The sequence below is a fragment of the Natator depressus genome, chromosome 6, assembly GCF_965152275.1.
Source record: "Natator depressus isolate rNatDep1 chromosome 6, rNatDep2.hap1, whole genome shotgun sequence".
In the NCBI taxonomy this organism is placed as follows: domain Eukaryota; kingdom Metazoa; phylum Chordata; order Testudines; family Cheloniidae; genus Natator; species Natator depressus.
The window spans coordinates 58,168,555-58,182,019 of NC_134239.1; the positions used below are offsets into that span (position 1 = coordinate 58,168,555).

A 13,465-nucleotide genomic window follows, 5' to 3' on the forward strand; every position below is an offset into this window, starting at 1 on the left:
GAGCTTTGGGTTGAAAGAACCCCAGGTAACACATAGGCCTGGAAGTCAGGAGTCCTGGGGGTCTATTCCCAGTTCTGTCACTGACTCCCTGCGTGGAGTTGAGCAAGTCACTTCCCTTCTCTGTGCCCACACAATTACCCCTCTCTCCCAAGGGGATAAAGATCCTGAGCTGTGCAGGGTTAATTCACTGCTATGTGTGAAGGGTTTTGAGGGTCCCAGATGGGAGGTGCGGAGAATGGCAGGGGATTATCATTAATCAGTTGCACTGTTCTCCGTCTGCCATACTCCTCCTAACCCTGAACTCAGGCTGCACTGTGGGACCGTATCAAATGGCTGCCTGTAATGCGGATCAGTGCTGTCTGTTTGCTCTAATCCCACCGTGCAGTAATGTAATCGGGGTCTCCAGTACATTCCTCAGCTGCCATCCTGATCCTCCCTTAATGAATCCCTGTGGCCAATGGCCCCAGACAGAATTACTGGTTGCTGTGTGCAGTGCTGTCTCAATCCTAGGACCCTTCCCCACCACACTAGCCCCTTGCCTGCCAGTTCTAGGTAGGGACCCTGTTATTAGAGCTCTCCAAAATCTTAGCCAAGGCAGTTTCTGTTTTCACTGCCTTCAGAACTTGGGGTGATGCTTCTTGGGCCTGGCCCCTTTAAATGTTCAAATGCAAATGGGATTCCAGGGGCTCAGTCACCATGATAATGCGCATTGTCTAGAAACCAAGAGAGAGAGCCTAACCCAACACAGCCCAGTGCTCAGGGCACCAGCATGACGTAGCACAATGCACCAAACCCAGCACTTGCAGCATGCAGCACCTGGCTCTCCCCAGTGTCTCTGGACACTGTGCTAGGCTCTCCAAGTGAGAGGAGACTTGGCTTGCTGCCCTTTAGTATTTGTATCATAGCCGCACCGAGAGGCCACAGCCAGGGTCAGGGCCCCGCTGAGCTAGGTGTTGTACAAACTCTTAGTAAGAGAGAGTCTCTGCCCCAAACAGCTCACAATCCAACTAGGCAAAGTATGGGAGGGCAAAGAGACATAGAGATGAAGTGACTTGCCCAAAGTCACACAACAGGTCAGCAGCAGAGCTAGAGATAGATCCCAGGTCTCTTCACTCGTGGGTCAGTGCCCTGGGCCTTTCCAAGAAATTTGAAGGGGCTTGACTTGAACTTGGGAGGGAGAGTCCAATGAGAGCCCAGGGGCACTAGGCTACAAAGCCCCTGTGGTGCATGTCACAACTGCTGGAAGGGAGTCATTCAACATGTAGGTGAGCTAGTGCAATGCTGGACAGACCCAGAGAAATTGCCTCTCCTTAGCCTGCGCCCCAAGGGGATCCCTGGATTGCTGATAACGGGGCAAAGTCCAGCAGGCAAAGCAGGCTGAGGTCTCTGCTGACACAAGCAGCAGCAGCTGCTCAGCATTATCTGGCACTGCACAAAAACTGCTTGATGTCAGCCTTCCTGCCACTTCCTCAAGTTGTCAAGGTGGAGGCAACAGGGGAGAAGTAGCTGGGCCCCGGTCACCGTATATCCTCTGCACTGCCAAATCCTGCCCTCCAGAAAGCTGCATCTCTGGCTTTTGTACTTCCTTTGTCACTATAAATCATCCAGGGACTTGGGCAATAATCCTCCTCCCTCAGCCATCACCCGTGTCTGTCTGCATCCCAGCAGGCCCCTGCCTAGCCATTGGATTCGTAAGTATTCATCAGCCTCCCTCTGCCACACTCAGGCAAACATGGAGGCGCATAATTAACACTGGTACTTGGCATCTCTCTCTAGCACCTTCTTCCAGCTAAGAATTTCAAAGCACCTGGCAAACATTACTCAATATGGCCCCCTGTACTGCCTGTCAGGGTCATTATAACCAACCTTCGTGAGTGGAAAACCAGGAGCCTAGACTTCATCTAGCAGTGTGTGGTCATACCTGAAGCGCGATCGGCAATGTGGTTGCAGCATATGTATAATGCGTCAGACACACAGACACAGCAATTCACTGCTCACAGCATTGCCAGGCCACTAAGCAACTCAAAGATGACTGTAAGCTAACAAATGAAAAGAGAAGTGAAAATAGCTCTCAAGGAATCTTGCGCACAAAGTGCCCCTTGTTTCTGCTAACCCTTCCCAAGAGCCGAGGCTGAGGCTGCCCTCTCAGTTACTATAGCAGGAAAAGCATCCTTCCAGCCTTTCTTAAATATCTCAGGCCGAGAGGGTACGTCTGGAGGGAGCACTGTTCACAGAAGTCATTACCACTAGCAAACTCCCAACAGTTCGCATATGATCAAAGGTCATTGTCATTTTAAAAACTGGAAAGGCGCCAGATGATCCCAGAAGCTATCACGCTATATCTTTCCTCTGTACAATATACAAACTACTGGAGCTGGCGGTCCTGGTGAGGCTGACACGCCCTCCACCACCCATCCCATAGAAGAGGACAGGACAAGGAGTAATGGTCTCAAGTTGCAGTGGAGGAGGTTTAGGTTGGATATTAGGAAAAACTTTTTCACTAGGAGGGTGGTGAAACACTGGAATGCGTTACCTAGGGAGGTGGTAGAATCTCCTTCCTTAGAAGTTTTTAAGGTCAGGCTTGACAAAGCCCTGGCTGGGATGATTTAACTGGGAATTGGTCCTGCTTCGAGCAGGGGGTTGGACTAGATGACCTCCTGAGGTCCCTTCCAACCCTGATATTCTATGATTCTATGATTCTCTAGACCGCAATCCTTCCAGAACAGGCAGGTTTCAGGGCAGGGAAAAGCTGCTGTGGCCAAGTGCTTGTACTGACTACACAGATTGAAGTTGGCTTCCAGAAGAAACTCAAAATGGCCACGGTCTTTATCTTGTCATCAGCCTGTGACACCATCTGGCATAAGGGCCTACTGCTGAAGTTACACAACCAGCTTCAATGCAACCAGAGATTTTGCCTCGTTAAGTCTAATGCTCTTGTACAGAACATTCGGTGCCATCTCAGAAGTCAGGTTAGCAAAAAAAGTGGAGTTAGCACAATGGCTTCTCACAGGGATCAGTACTAGCACCATCCCCTTTTTAACTTATAGATGTGATGTGCCCAAAACGATATGACATGAGTTCATTTATGCCAAAGGTCTGGCACTAATGACCCAGGCCACAAGACTCAAGGAAGCAGAAGACACCCTTAATGATCCGCTGAAGAGGATGGAAAACTATTTTCGATACTGGCGACTCAAACCCAATCCATCAAAAAAGGAGTCATCGGTTTTCCATCACAACAATTCTGAAGCTAAGAGAATGCTGATCGTAAATTTCTGTGGTAAAGCAACCACCCATGATAACGCCCACTACCGAGGAGTCGGCCTTACTTATCAGCAACATCTGAAGCAAGTGAGCCGTAAAACAAAGAAACATGTTAACATCATCCAATAGCTAGCAGGTTCTAGCTGCGGTTGTGACGCTCAAATGCTACGAATGGCAATGCTGGCATTAGGTTACTCCATGGCTGAGTACTATGCACTGTTTGGGGATGCACCTTGCCTCCTACTGGGACCTTGTCAGTATCTGGCTAAGTGGGACTATGAGACTTATAACCGGCACCCTGAAGTCCACTTCGCTGCCTTGGCTTCCAGTCCTCACAAACTTCCCTCGTCCAACCATCTGGTGAGAGATGGCTACATCACACAAACACAAGAAACCTTTTGCTAACCCAAAAGCTCCCACTCCATGATAACCTTCTTCACTTGCCTCACACTCGCCTTAAGTCCCACTGACCATTCTGGGTGGCTGGAGAAGCTCTTCTGTCATCCAGCTTCAATCCAGAAGACACCTAATGGATGCGATGGACAGGCCCTGATGTAAACAACAAACACCTCATATATGATCTCACTGCCAAACTGACTGCTTTCTTGCTCTGCCAATGGCAGTGGATAATCATTAACAGCATCCGGACATCACATGGAAGATGTGTGCACCCGGTGCACAAATGAGAATTAAGGATTCAGCACGGTGCAAATCCAGAACCTTCCAAACCATCAAGCATACTGTGTACAAGTGTCCCATTTTTTTCATTTCCAGGAGGTGTAGCAAAGGTCCACTCTGCATCTCCTGAAGCCCTGGAATGGATTTCAGACCTTTCTATTATTCAGTAAATGTTGCTACTTCCATAGGAAAAAAGCAGCAGCATGTGTATGCATACCCACGCTAGCTTTAATCTATTTTAGCATGTGAAATAGCAGTGAAGACATCGCAGCACAGGCCCTGGCATGGGCTAGCGACCTAAATATGTATCCAGGGTTCTGGGCAGGCTTGTACAGCCCACACCAAAATGCATGCCACTGCGTCCTCATTGCACTATATTAAAGCTAGTGTAGATATGCCAATCTGAGCTGCAGGCACACCTCCGATTGCAGTGTAGACATACCCAGGGATCAAGGGGCAGTGTAATAAGCAGAATGTTCATATCTTTGACAACTTTCATCCTGAGGGATCCCAAAGCACCTTACAGACTAGGCCAGATCCTCAGTCGGTGTGAATCAATGTAACTCCATTGACTTCAGTGGAGCGGTGCTGATTCACACTATCTGAAGATGTAGCCCTGTAACTATAGAGATTAGCAAGACACCACAGAACTGCAGCCACCTCTAGGGTAGAACACAGTAGACTTTCTCACCCAGCCATGTTACTTAACTGCATTGAAGAGAGGAAGTGAAGAATCAAGCACTCAGACTCTACAGGGGTGGGTGGCAGTATAAGACCCTAGTGGGGAGAGAGAGAGAGAGAGAGAGAATATTATATCCAGTTACCGATGAAGGAGGTGTTTTACATGAGTTGGAGCTGTGTAGAGCTGAGGACAAGATTCCCCCCGAACAGTAAGGGCTTATGAGTGATCCAGGCCTGGTGCTGAAGCAAAATGTAGAGTTTAAGGTTATGAGGGTCATAGGGAATAGGGATGAAGGGCTCAGAGACAAGCTGGGGATGAGATGGAGAAGCAGAAAGGTTGCTTGGATTATATGTCTTTTTGCTCCTTCAACAGCTTCTTCTAGCCTGAGAGGGAGGAGATCGTGGTAATAAAGCTCAGGCCTAGAATCATGTGCCCTTGAGTTCTAACCCCAGTGCTAATGGTGAGTTCCTTCCCCTTGCTGTGCCTTAAGGTCCCTATCTGTGCAATGGGATTTTAGAAGCTTTAGTCTGTTAATATTTGGGAAGGGCTAATCTCTCTTGCAAACTGAGTTCAGAATTGTTGGGTCCAGTTTAATGAACACAGTGGGTCTGCACTGAGACAGCAGCCGCTATCCACTGACTGCATGGAGGCTGAGTCTAGAAGTACCTGGTGCAGGGTCCCAAAGGGCTGGAAGATAACCCTGTGCAATGGAAAGAGCAAATGCCAGTGGAGAGGCTGAGGCATGCTTGTCTTTCAGAGCAGACCCAGCTGAGCTGAGTCAGCACCTCAGAGATCAGAGAGGAGAAGATGGCACCTAAATACTACGGTAATTGGAAGCATTAGAAATGAGTGAGAGACAAAGGCAGAAGATGCCACATAGAGTTTGGATTGATGGGTCCTAGCACCCTCAAAAACAGTGCTCTGCACATGAGCAGCTCAGAGACTAGACTAGCCAAGAGATGCTCAGTCATGCTAGGCTACTAGCTGTAGAGGAAATGGACAAGTCTCTCCAGCCAAAAAGGAGAATGGACGTTCTAGGCCAGGGGATGCAAGCAACGTTAAGCTAGTGAGAATGGGAAGGAGCTAAAGGGAGATGGGGAGAGGGAAAGGATGTGGGGGGTAACAAGGCACACAGGAGCACAGTCTGTAGGCCAAGGGGAACATCATTTGCTAGCATGTACCACTACATCCCCCTGTTTACATGTAAGGCCTACAGTAAATGCTGTGTTTAAGGGTTTATTTACATTTAGACTGATGATAAAAATGCACTACATTATAAGAAGCTGCCTCCCTCTAGGCTCTGAGCCTCTTCTGCTTGCAAATTCTCTCCTAAGGCGGCTAAGGGTCATAAATGAGACCCTCTTTTGCTGCTTTAGAGGAGATAAGGGGAGAGACGGTTCTGCCTGCTGCTGTCTTCAGGCATGAAGGCTGTTTGTATTGTTTCTAACTATCTCCATGTGAGGAGTGAGTGCGTGGTTCTAGTTCTTGCAATAATCCATGTTTTCCAACAGCAGAGACAAATGCAGACACTGTCTTCAAAGGTGCATGGAGGATAAACAAACGGTGCCCTGCCTCCTGCTTCTTGCTGAGGAGAATGCCACCTTCTCGAGATGGAATCCTTTAGAAGCAGTGACAAATCCCTGGTAGGGTGACCAGGTGTCCAGTTTTCAACCGGAACACCTGGTCAAAAAGGGACCCTGGTGGCTCCAGGCAGCACCGCCAGCCAGGCTGTTAAAAGTCTGGTCAGCGGTGTTACAGGTCTAAGGCAGGCTAGTCCCTACGGGTCATGGCTCTGCGTGCATCCCGGAAGCGGCCAGCAGCTCTGGCTCCTAGGCGAGGGTGGGGGGACTGCCCCTGTCCTGAGCACCGGCTCTGCACTCCCGTTGGCCAGGAACCGCAGCCAATGGAAGCTGCGGGGGCACTGCCTGCAGGCGAGAGCAGCGCACACAGACTCTTGGCCCCGCCGCCTAGGAACCAGACCTGCTGGCTGCTTCCAGGGCACAGCGCAGAGCCATGACAGGCAGGAAGCCTGCCTTAGCTGCCCCCCACCTGGCTGCGCCACTGACTGGGAGCCATGGAGGTAAGCCCGCACCCCAACCCTAGCCCTGAGCCCCACCCCAATCCAGAGCCCCCCCTACACACCAAACCCCACATCTCTGGCCCCACTCCAAAGCCTGCACCCCAACTCCCTGCCCCAGCCCAGTGAAAGTGAGTGAGGGTGGGGAAGAGCGAGCCACCAAGGGTGGGGGAATGTGGTGAGTGGGGGGCAGGACCTCAGGGAAGGCAGGGGCTAGAGTGTTTGGTTTTGGTGTTTGGTTAGAAAGTTGGCAACCCTAATCCCTGGAGTGACACAGGGAACCCAAAATAGGCCCCACCCAGGGTTGCATGGGCAATCCCACCAGAGAGCCATATGTAACTAGCATCAGAGGCAGTAGCCTGCAGGTTCCACTCCCGGTTTCAATAGGAAGGAAGGTTCCCCCTCTGTCTCAAGAAGGACCATTGCATGTTTGGACCTGTACTTTCTGGGGGTGTCAGCTCTATTAAAGATGTAGAACACTTCATTGGGAGAAATGGCGGGGCTGAGAGCAAACAGCCCGTGGAATTCCAAAACATGAAGTTTAGTATCTTGAGTTAAACAGAAACAAATGTAAAAGCTAAAGTGGGTCAGAGAGGTTTCCGCTCAATTCACTAATTGGTTAATCTAATCCTCCATTTAATTTGATCAAAATCTCAGGTGCCTCGTCCCCCCCAACTCCCATCCTTTCCTTTGATCAGTTGTGCTTGCCCCAGGCACCTGTTACTGGTTGAGTCAATAACTAACTGTAGAAATCTCCCAGTTATTTAGTTAGGATAAAATCCCAAACCAGAGAGAGAGAGAGCCTAAGAAAGACCCATGCTAATAAAAGGCAAATACAGTTAAAGGTTGCTTTATTCAATAGCCCCCGTGTGTAGAGTCCTGGTGGCCACATGGTGAATGTGATCAACCACGTATTTCTATCAAAGGGAGAGAGGAGGACTTGAAGAGGAAGGTGCCATGTTGGGGAGGAAACTACTTCTGCAGGGCAGCCTTTGCATTTCTTGATGGAGAGCTGCTTTGATATTTAGCAGATAGCACAAACAGGCTCCAACAGGCAATGCCAGGAGGACACAGGCTGCCGGACCCTCTCTCCGCCCTATGGAGAAGAGAAGGGAGGGGCAGAACTACAGCAGAAGGAGGGAGGGCAGGCTCAGCAGAGTCCCAATAGTAGCAAAGAAATAAATCTCAGTTGCTTTGAGAAGTAAATAACAAACCTGAAGGCATTTCATACAGTGCCTGGTGACCAGCAAACCAGGGCTCAGGTGCCTCATGCAGCATCTCTGGGCCAGCCTCAGGGCCTATATGCATCCCCATGGCTTGAGCTGACCAGTTCCATCTGCATGGTGGTAGAGCCCCCTGAGCCAGGTGAAGCAGTTTCACATGGAGTCCCTGTGGGTGATCATCTGAGCTGAGCACCCAGTTTGCCTGGCTGGGTGTAGGGCAGGGAAAATCAGTGCTGTAGGAATCTCCTGTAATGCTATTCTTGCTGAACCTTTGAGACAGGCCAAGGGCTGGATCTAGCATTTAGAGATAAAACCACACACAGGGGGGCTGGAACAATTTGTGTAGTGGGACTGCTGAGAGCCATTGAACCAACTGTAAACCCTGTATATGATGGAGACAATTTCAAACCAGGGGGTGCAGCAGCACCCCCAGAACCTCTAGTTCCAGCCCCTGTGGCCATCAGCAGGGTCCTCTGCCCAGTGCTGGGTTGCTTTACCTGCTCCCCGGACCAACAGGAGCTGGCCCACAGACTTAGGGCTTTGTTCTCAGCTGCACTGCCATACTCGGTTGTGTCCAGACTGGCAGGGGCTGCCTGGGAGTGGCATGAGGGAGTGAGCAAAACACTGGGGGCCAGCCCAACTCTCTGCCCTGCAGTTCAGGCCCAGTTTTGTGACATATCCCATGCAGTAGAAACAACACAGTTAAGGTATTGGAGTTTGGCAAGGGACCTAAAGGAGTGGAGAAGGCAGGGGGCATGGTATATGGGAAGCAGGGGGCAGCATGGGTGTAGGGGTGAAGCTGAGAGTGTGCCTACAAAAGGGTGAGGGAGAGGTTTGTGCAGAGCAAAGTGAGACGGGAGTGTGGGAGGAGAGGAGGAGTGCAGCCCTTGGAGAGGAAGATGAGGAATTGCTAATGTGAAAAATCAAAGCGTCTTCACACACACACCTTGTTCCCCATCTGCTTACCCCCTCTCTTCCCCAAAAGGCCTGTCAAGACTGAAACATTGCTTTGTTTCTGCCACATCAGCCCAATTAACCTTGCCTCAGGGCTGCAGGCAAGCTCTACAGTGGGAAGTCTCCAGGGCTCACCGTCAAGGGCACACCAGCCTCCGCTGCTTCCCTGCAAAGAGATGAAGAGGAGCCAGGCTTCCCTCTCCCCAGGAGAAGCAGAGACACCATGAAGGTTAGTTTTGAAATGAGCCATTCTGTTGCATCTCTGCTCCGGCAGGGAGGAGAGGGAAGGTCTCCCAGATGCTGAACTGCCCAGAACAGGTTCTTTCCAGTGCATATGAGCACTGATCCCTAGGGAAGGCTGGGATGGGCATGAGAAACCAATCAAGGAGTCTGGGGACTTGGTGCTGTGGGATGAGATGCTGGAGGATGGAACGGGGGACAAAGGCAGTGGTTCCTCACTGCTTCCTTTTCAAACTGGGCGGCTCTGAACTTCCCCATCTGCCATGGCTACTGTCTCACAGCAGGTGGACCCACTAGGCTGACAAGTACAGCTGCCTTCACATTATCCCACAGCACCACACATTAGTTACATGCACCATGGTGCTGATCATTGCTGTGTCCCTCTCTGTGTGGAATCCACATGGATGACCTGCCCGCTGCTCCAGCACACTGGGTGTTTCCAGGCTAGTCTGGGCCTGTCCGGTTGGTAAGGCGAAGAAGGTCTTTCTCCGTGCAGGGGGGTCAGTCACCCAGACACTGTTGGTTTAATTTGCAGGAGACAATGATAATTTTCTGCCTGCTGCACACTCTTTAATTAACAGCTCAGAGGATGTGGGGCGAGAGACGTAAGGAGCACTGCCTTTGCATATCAAAAGGCAGCATCATTAATATCCCTCCACTCGCAGGAGCTCTCAGAATGCAGAAGGGTCACAAGCAAAACACCCACGGCTCAGATTAACAGCTCTGATCCATGTGTACAGCCTAGTAGACTGTGCATATAGGAAAGAGCAGGCAAGGGGTCTGCTGTGTCCATGTATTGGTTGCAGTGTGTATGTGCATGCACATGTGTATTTGTGAGCAGTGTGGGTGGATGGATGAGTGCATTTGTGAGCATTCTGGATGTGGGTACGTGTGTGTGCTATGTCTGCTCTACTTTATTGCCTCTGTAGGCTGAACATGTGCACACACCAAGGGCTCCTTGCACTCCTCCATTGCACTCCTTGCACTCCTCCATTGCACTCCTTGCACTCCCAAAAGCTCCCTGTGTGCCACCCTTCCATCCCCCTCTACTGCAGGAGCTCCATGCAACTTCCCCCACCTCCTTCCTTATACCTGGGGCTCTGCATGTCCCCCCATTCCCCTCTCCACCCATTTCAGGATCTTCCATTCCCCCCCTCACATGTCAAAGCCCCTAGTCTCCACCTCACCCCCATTTTTCTGCTTTCTGTCAGGGAGCCAGGTATTCAGGGTATCAACATGTTAAACTCTATTGGGAGAATGGGCAAAGATGAGATGGAGTATTGTTCTGCTGGAATGGGTGCCATCAACTGGTTGGTTGATCTGTAGAGGATTGCAGAGTTGTCTGAAGCTGTGGCTGTGCTGGGAAAGGGGCTCTGTGTGTCCCCCATTTGTTTCTTTCTGGTTTTCAAATTTTCACCAGATCAATGGGGTTTGATGCTTAGAACAATCCCGGAGATTTTAGAATTGGTCCAATACAGTGTTCAAAAGTTACCACCTATATTACAGGCAGACTCAGAAATGCCACTGAGTTAAGCTCAGCCAATTAGACACGCACAGCACACACACAAACCCACTCTGTGTGCACACAGTATACCACAGAGATCTGGCTCTGAGTCATTTCTCTCTCCCCCAGCAATGTGATTGCCACCTAGACTAATTTCCCAGCAGTGACAGCCTGGGGCTGGCATGAATCTCACCTCCTGGAGATTCAGAGGGGTTGGGAGCAGAGCAGGGAGAGAAGCTCACTCTAGGAGGACAAGGGCTGTTGTGCCATTGTGTCTCCTCTCGGTGTGAATGGTGACAAATGAAAATGCTGTACCACAGCAACAGCGCCACAAGTGTTGCCCTCCTTTGCCTTTTGGTAGGCTTGCCACTGCAGCCCTGTCCCTTTTGCCCAGCATTGGCACTCGTCCCTGGCATACCCCAGGTTCTGCATCTCCTTTGACATGTCCCCGTAGACGATTTTATTGCTGCAGAATCCGCAGCAGTGCCTGCACGGCCCCTTCTCCCCACAGGCTGAGGAAATCCAGGACGTCTTTCCTGGACCAGCCAGCAGCACATGGTTTGTCTGAGGTTTCCTTCGCTGCAGCTTTCCCTGGAGCCGTACTGGTGTGCTTGCAAAGGTGGGTTAGCGGGAAGGGAGACCTTTCCAAAACACCCTGGGGGTTTTAGAAGTGGGGGTGAGCTTATGGTCACTTGTGACCTTTGGACAGTAGAGGCCAAAAATTCAACCAGAGCAGTCACAGCAGCAGGGACAGCGGCACTGTGGGATTGTTGTTGGTCTGTTTGTATAGTATGGGTATTGAAGTGTCCACAGAGGCATTGTGCCCATGGAACCAGGCTGGTAGCAGATCTCACACCACCTGGGGATCTCGCATTGCTTCTCTGGCAGGCGTTCAGGGTTTTGTTGGGAGAACTCAAAATTGAGTCTGGCGTGGCCACATACAAGGCTGTGCTGCCAAAAGGTAAATTACACTGGTAAAATTTGTAGTGAAGACCAGACCCAGTGCTCCTGAGGGTCTGGCAGCCTGGTGCTTCTCTCCAATGGAGAGCTCACAGCAAGGCAGCTGATTATTCAGGTGATGCGTATTCTGTTACTGATACTGTATGTTACTGTACAACATTTGCACAGCACGGTCCCTGCAGATCTCAGATTTGGTTGGGTACCATACAGGGGATTCAATGTTCCTTTGGGGTCTGTTTTCTGTAGGCAGAGACTCAGCCACCCAAGCAATGATTCACTCCCACACAAGGACAATGTTTTCCTGGTTTCTAGTTACATATGAAACGTAATGCGGGGCGGGGGCGCGGCACTGGGAGAGACAAATCTGCCAGACACAGAGTCCCAGGCTCTTCCCAGCAAGTCTGGCAGAGTGAGCTGTAGCTCACAAAAGCTTATGCTCAAATAAATTTGTTAGTCTCTAAGGTGCCACAAGTACTCCTTTTCTTTTTCAGATACAGACTAACACGGCTGCTACTCTGAAATCTGTCATTCCCCTGGCTGTGGCTTAGCAATTTAAAACCAGCCAGCAGGTGCAGCTGCCCAAATTGGAGTATCACCTAGGCTAGAAGACAGAGCCAAATTGTCTGGGGATTTTCAACATTGCTCAGAAACAACAGATTTGGGGCAGCCCAGTCAGCTGATTGGGCTTTACCTGTGGCCTGATTCTTGCCTCACTGCTCGAGGGAGATTTCGGGGCCTAGGGACATTCTCCCATAATCTTTTTCCTGCTGCTGTTGGGGTATCCTTTGCTGTCTTCTCAGGGTGATGGTCAACAGAGTAGCATTGTCTCCATGCTGCAGGGCCCAGCGCACAGGAGTCAGCACAAGAGGAGAGAAGCAAGAACAAGAGGAAACCTGCCCTAGCAACCTAGGTGTGTGCCCAGAAAATGCAGCCTACCCCATACACACAGCAGCTAGGTCGCTAACCAGGCCTGTGGCCTTAGCAGCCATGGCCGTAGCAACATGCTAAGATGTATGTGTGCTCATCTCAGTTTCACTGGTGTAGCTAGGGGATAATTCCTCTGACGTCAGTGCCATTACTCCAGATTTACACTGGTGTCTCTCATTAACAACCACCCAACTTAAAAGTTCCTGTTTCATCTAGGGCAGGTTTTGAGCAAGGAGGGGTTTGTTTCACACCCTGCCAAGCAAGAGAAGAGCAAATTGCTTCAAGCATTGAGAGGGAGAGAGCCTGGCTAAATGTTATGGGGCAACCAGAGATTCAGCAAAGGAGCAAGCTGAACCTGCGCTGGTCTGAGGAGCTCCAAGATGTTCTTCAGGACTAGGTGGCATGTTTGAGGAAGAGTGAGGCTCCATGCTCACTGCAGAATGATCTATGTTTGCAAATATGATTACAGCACAAACCTGGTCCCTCTTCCTCTCCCTCCTTCCCCCCGCACAAATAATCACAGCACAGCGTTGGCTAATGACTGTTGCACATGAGACCAAACCATCCCTGAGGCTTGCATACAGTTTTGGACCTGTGTGGTGTGGCAGGGGCCTAGGGTCTGGCAATAACTGATATTTCCCGACAAGAGGAAAATGTATAAATCCGTACTACCATGTGACCAGCTAACACAGAAATTGGGTGCATCCAGCATGAGGGCATAGTCTAGCATCTATAGCCAAGGTGATAATAGTCCTTGGGGCGGGGGGTTGGAGGGGCGCAATAGCCTGTGGTATGTGCTCCAGGCACTACTGATCAAACACTCCTTGTGGAAAGGTTGATACATCCTGCAAACTCTAACCCTGGGCACTTGATGAGCAGGCTGGGCGGAGAGTAGGGACAAGACTTTTCTGGACACAGCTGTCAGGCTGACCAGGGAGGGAGTGGGCAGAGAGGGG

The 13,465-nt window shown here is 50.5% G+C and overlaps 1 long non-coding RNA gene across 2 annotated transcripts in view; it reads left to right on the forward strand.

Moving 5' to 3' along the window:
* Positions 1-13,194, forward strand: part of LOC141989082 (uncharacterized) — a 47,250-nt gene extending 34,056 nt beyond the window's left edge. Inside the window, exons 1-3 of one of the 2 annotated variants that reach the window (XR_012639911.1) lie at positions 5,018-5,084; positions 8,910-9,107; positions 12,422-13,194. This is a non-coding gene — a long non-coding RNA (uncharacterized LOC141989082). Of the gene's footprint in view, positions 1-5,017; positions 5,085-8,909; positions 9,108-12,421 lie in introns of those variants that run through there. The other variant, XR_012639910.1, reaches the window with a different exon arrangement.
* Positions 13,195-13,465: the final 271 nt, after the last annotated feature.